Genomic DNA, 6,198 nt, shown 5'->3' with positions numbered 1-6,198 from the left:
CCTCACCCCTTCTGAAAACCCATGTTGAGGGACAACCGTTATATTTTTGCACGCGCAATTTCTTTTTCTTCATTTTTTCTAATTGCATTAAAAGCTACATTAAATGATATTTTAAAAAGTCACAAAGTCCAAAATTAGAAACTGTCCCTGTGAGTATAAATAGAGCCTGGTTATGTGCATCTAAACATTTTTTTTAAACACAGTGTAATTGGCTGCCATATAGGCATATATTAGATAGAAAGATAGATAGATAGATAGATAGATAGATAGATAGATAATTATCTGTCATGACTGGTGATATATAATCAGAACCACTGTACTTCCTTTCTTTCTGAAAACAAAGTTACCAATCTTTAAGAAGTCATACAACTCAGCTGGAGCCCCATTTTAAGGAAAGATATAAAATAGTAAGTCTGGATCTATCACTAATCAAATCCTGCATATTTTCTTTGATTCCTTTCCTTGCAGGACAAAACGCAAAGTCTATGTTTTCTTTTTAGTACATGACAAGTACTAAACTTACAAAGCTAGGCAAAGAAAAGCCTTGAGAGTTATCTTTAGTTGTTTGCTTCTTTTCTTTTTTCTGAATATTGACTGGTATGATTTTGGCTATAACTGGGAACTTTGTGTATGCTGTATTATTAAAAGGAAAATAAGCTCAAAACAGTTTTTCTTTAAATTACTGTAGCAATTTAAGTAATTCTTGCAAAATTACAATAAAAGAAATAAAGATGCAAAGATGAGAAAACCAAAGTTTTCTTCCCACCTCCGATCTCCCTCATCTGAATGAAAAGATAGTCACACTCTTGACATATTCTCCCTACAGAGCATACGTACATGACCACAAGTAGTGAGACATAGACTGAGTGGTCACAGCAGGGTAATAAAAGCCAAGACCCCTAGATTCTTGACTGCCTTGAATTTACCACGTGCTATAGTGATGATGTGAGGTTTCATTAATGTTTAATACAAAGACGACAATTTCAATTTTGACTTCTTGTTTTTACAATGTACAAAAATAATTACTTTTAAAAAAATCATTCTGGAATAAAAAGCAAAGTGTTCCAGTCTAAAAATTTTGAAACAGAATGTTCTGATATTTTTAGAACGGAACATTTCAATTTCTCATTGACATGTTCCCCCAGAAAGTTTTAATTATAACAAAACAGCACTTTCTGATGGAAAAATATGCTGTCAGAAAACTACTGACCAGGCCTGTTTCAGATCTGCTGCTGAAGAGCTCTGTAAAACTACGAGTTTCTCCTATTGCTGGAGATAGGCTGGAGTGCCCTATCCAGTGCAAATCAATGCTTCACAAGTACTTTTCTCCTTGGCCAGCAGATGGCAGATGTTTTGCCACAGGGATTTTATGATCTCCAAATTAGGGTTTTGTGATTGCCAGGGAAGGTTTAGCAGGCTTAACGTTCAGCGTTTCTTCTGGGTTAGTAACACTGTAGATAAAAACACCACATCTGTGCAATCTGTTTTAAATATTAAGCTCTATCAATAGAGCATAAAAAGTTTGCCAGTTACTTATTATGAGCTAGGTGTATAGATAATGCTCTAAGTGTACTTTCATGAACATAAAAAATAATAGCTAGTCCTGCACCAGAAAAATTGCATTCTTACTGATACAGGTAATCGGGACTAGGAGTCTGAGGTATGAAAATATGTCTGAATTAAACCTCTGTTCATGATACTGCTGAGATCCAGAGCCACCTGATGGCCATTCTGCAGCTGTCTGGATTTAATGCACTCTCTCTCATTCATTCCATCTCTGACAATGAGACAAAATATATATTTTAACTGACATATGAAAAATTCCTCAGCTTTACTATGGATGGCCTATTGGATTTTTGCTGTAATTCAGACATGACCTTTTAATCGCACTCGGCAATTCCAATCATCCTCTAATGCTATGTTCACAGAGTGTAACTAGCCATGGGAGAGAGATGTGCAAGCACCTGACAACAGAAAATGGGGAGAATTAAAGATGAACATGTTTGATAAGAGGTAAGAACCCATTTCTTTCCTTGTTTTCTCAGGTCTCTCAGCCAGCAAGATAATTGCTCCCAATTTAGGAATATCAGCTCTGAGGATAAAATGGGTGTAAGTGGCTACAGAATTAGAAATGACAACACTGCATGGCCATTGTCGTATAGACAGAGCTGTACCAAATCCAATGTACAAATTCCTCAAATATTCTTAAAAAAACAATGGGGACAGATCTTTTCAATTCTGTGACTAGCTACTCACACACAACTCCTAATTCTACTGTGTTTACAAGACTACATTAGTATAATTCAGCTTCCACATTTTTAATTAAGCTTTAAGTGAAGTTCATTTGGTAAAATGTAATTAATAACACAATCTTTCTACTGCATTCTAAAATAAGAGGAAGGCTGCTTTAAGGAGGAAAGAGTGAAGGTTTTCCTAATTGGGTAAGGCATCTTGCTACAATGAATACTAGTATTACTGCTGTTCCTGAAGTGGTTTCAATCTGCTGCTCAGTGAAAACCCAAACATAAGCTCCAAAGGAGTAACTCCTATCAGTATGGAGTAACAGGGATTATAAACCCGATAGTGATTCTTTTCTCTTCTGCCATGAATACTGATAGTGCTGATCTGTGAGTCGAAGATCAGGCATTAAACTACTGGTTTCACAAAGCAAACTACTTACCTTGCTGTTTCAGTTCAAAGTGAGCGACAGAGAATTAGAATTCCCCACAGAATCCAGAGTCATGCCAAAGAAGTATATTTGTTAAAAACTGAAGAGTCTGAACCCAAAATATCTTTTATGAGAAGTCACTGTATGAATTCAGTGGATGACTCTCCATCTTCCACTGGATGTACTTACTACAGGAGCTCTAACAGACCTCTTGGCTTGAAACGAAAAAATAGTTGTGTGAGCGAAAAACAAGGGAGTAAACGAACAAAACTGATTAAGGCAGGGAATGAATGAGGATGCACCTTTTATCCAGGGAGGACATATTTTTAACTGAAACTTAGATTACTATGAAAAACTCAAACATTTGGGGTAGACAAGAATGGAGAATTATTGATTTCAAGGCGGGAACATAATGCTCATCAACAGAACAGGGGGAACTATAGCGTGTTTAAAGAAAGACTTTGACCTACATGCCCAAAACACTATAGTTCAGTACCTTGAAAAATCCACCAGACACATGTAAAGAAATTTAAACAATAAAGGAACATTCTTTTATTTCTTATTCTAACCCTTAAGCATGTCAGCAGAAGTTAATTCCTTGCCATTCAATCCAATCCAAAAAAGATTAATGCCATAAAACATCACAGAGAAGTAAATCTATTATAGCTGTATTTTCTTCATTCATACATGCCAGCTGTTTTACTAGCTGTATATTAACTAAAAGAGTAGTAATGCTCACAGAATTAATGGGACATAGCTCAGCTTCCCAGGTATCAAGCAAGTATTGGCAATATGCATTTAAAAAAAAAAAAAAAATCAGTTCCAGAAGGTATCTAGAATTCAGACTGATCATTTAAGGAGTCTTGTGACTGCTAAACTAAAATCTCTTGTTTCAGTGCAGAGGCCTGATTTTAAATTGTGCTGAGAAGCCTGTGCTCCCATTAACTTTAAATAGCATTGCAGGTACTCAGCATTTCTAAAAATCAGGCCTTAGAGCACTCAGCCAAAGCCTATGGTGTAGAAAACTGGCATTACTTGGAAGAAGCTGAGATGGACATTGAGCAGTGCAACGCCTCCTTGCAAGCAGAAAAAGGTAATTATGGGCAGCATTAACCCTCAAAATAGCTCTTATATTTTGGAATGTTTGGGGAATTGGTGCAGGTCCTGGCATCAACCACAGCAGCACTAGTGGCTTAACAGCCTTTTTCCTGGCCTAAATACTGGGTAATATTTTGCCACACTTCCTTATTCTCTTGACCACTCCCACAATATAAGCCAGATGGAAGAAGCAGGAAAAACAAGCATAAACTACAAGATCACCTCTTTCTTCAGAGTTCAGTACAAATGTATGGACAGATTAGCAGATTTACAAACAACTCCTCTGCTTTGTTTCGCTTCAGATTAAGTTACTTTTCTATCGTAAGGCAACCAAGATGCCTCTGAAACTTTCACTAAAGTTGATAGATCTGTTGGTTGTATCTGACAGTCTAGCATAGGAATAGCGTCAATATGAAGGTTATAATGCATCTGCACTCCACACACTGGACACAGTTAATCAGCCAAGACATTTCTGTATTAGCACTACTGTAGCTCTTCTCTTTTTCACTGTAAATGCATATTAGCCACCATCAGTTGGAACCAATGCATACACGCACTATTTGGAAACTTATGAGAATAGCCTGTCAATTAGCAACATTGTGCTTCTGGCTACCTGTTTTTGTCAAAGAAGAACTACATTAAATTGATTTAAGACTGCAACACTAACCTTCCCCTAAATATTTATCTAAGGCAACTAAATTTTAGTCTGCATAGGGACCATCCATTCCTTCTTGAACAGTTACTCTACAAAGAGGTGTTTGTTATACAGAGTCATACTTGTTTGAATAATCACCTCAGCTCTCTGAAGAACCCAAACTGGTTTGATCCAGAAGTTCACTGAACTCTTCTGAAATGTAGCGCCTCACGTTCTGTGGAAGTCAGTCCTAACACAATTATTCACTCCAGCAAGATACTAACAATTGTTCGGAGCAGAAGATGACTAAACCCCTTGCTGACATTGAAGTAAAGCATAGTCACTGGTATTGCCAGGGGTTGCCTCAATCGTGGATTAAGACTTGATCTTTATGTGCTGGCTCAAGGGAGACCCATGCAAACCTTAACAGGATGTCATCAACCACTGACTGCATTGGGGTCTATAGTAAATAAAAAGAATGGTTCTGAAGACCACAGAAAAACTGTCTGCAGCTAATGCATCTGACAAAATTAGTCTGAATCATAAAAAGAATCTGACTAGTAAAAATACACTTACACATCCAGTTCCTCATGACATACCCTTGAAATGGTAACTGATGTATTCATGATCAATATACCTCGCCCAGTGCCATTCATGACTGGAAAATGGCATGTATGAGCTAAGTGCTATAATCTCAAAAAATAACAATTTCACAGCAAGAGACTGTAATGCTAAAAAAATTCTGAATCCCTAATATACTTTTATTTGTTTACAGCCTGAACTGCTGATTCTCGCTCAAGCTAACAGGCTGCTATAGGAGAAATTCACTCTGACCCAATCTTCAGACAGACTCCAGGAGAAATAGTCAAACACTGATAAACGGTGATAAAGCGCAAAACAAGAAATTGTGAGGAAGGGCTGTTCTATCCAAGCACACTCAATAATACAGCAATCAGATGGTTAAGCAATAACAACATACTAGTATCAAGACAGCTAAGACAGTGTTACCACTGCTGCTAAAGGTTGTTTCATTCTCTTCAAGGCCCCACTATGCAAACATGGCAGGTGTGCTGGGTTTGCTGTGCAGGGCATGTGGGTTCAGTCACCTCAGAAAGAGCCAAAAGTCTGAGAGAAGGAGCAGGTGAAGGATAGTAAAAAGCTGCAATATGTAACATGCTAGACAGATGTAGAAACAGCAGCAGCAGCTTTTGGATGAGTGTTTTGCAGATAATTCTGCAATAATCATAAAGAGTCTTAGTCTACAAAGCTCACCCCATTAAAGAGATTCCACAGAAAGCATGTCTGATGGCAGTTCTGTAGTCACTATTCTTGAGTATCTAATATTTACTTTTCAGTTATTTATTATACATTTTCACTCAAAAGACATGTACTTAGATAAAAGATGAAAGACCATTGATAAAAGGTTGATAACAGATCAATTTATCGTAGCAATCTTACCACAAAAAACAATTTCACTTGCGTTTTGAAAGGTTTCACAGCACTGCACAGCTGAGTGTAACAACTGACACATTTTAATACATACAGACAGAATTCATCAGCTCAAAATTATTCTGAATCTTTTTAGCACCACTTTTTCTTCTTGCTTATCTACCTACTGGGTTTTTTCACAGCTGTCTTTACCTAGGGGAACAATATTAATGCCAAAGTAGTATCAAAAAGCAGCTATCTTGAAGCAGCAGTATTTTCTAAACGATAAAGTCACTCTTCTTCTCCCTCCTTTCTTTGCAGTATTTCCTCCTGAAAGCATGGGAGTGTGCTTGCTTGCTCATCACTCTTG

Source organism: Aptenodytes forsteri, unplaced genomic scaffold (assembly GCF_000699145.1).
Source record: "Aptenodytes forsteri isolate BGI_AS27 unplaced genomic scaffold, ASM69914v1 Scaffold72, whole genome shotgun sequence".
Taxonomy (NCBI): Eukaryota; Metazoa; Chordata; class Aves; order Sphenisciformes; family Spheniscidae; genus Aptenodytes; species Aptenodytes forsteri.
The sequence above is the reverse complement of the archived record's forward strand: the minus strand, read 5'-3'. Positions refer to the sequence as shown.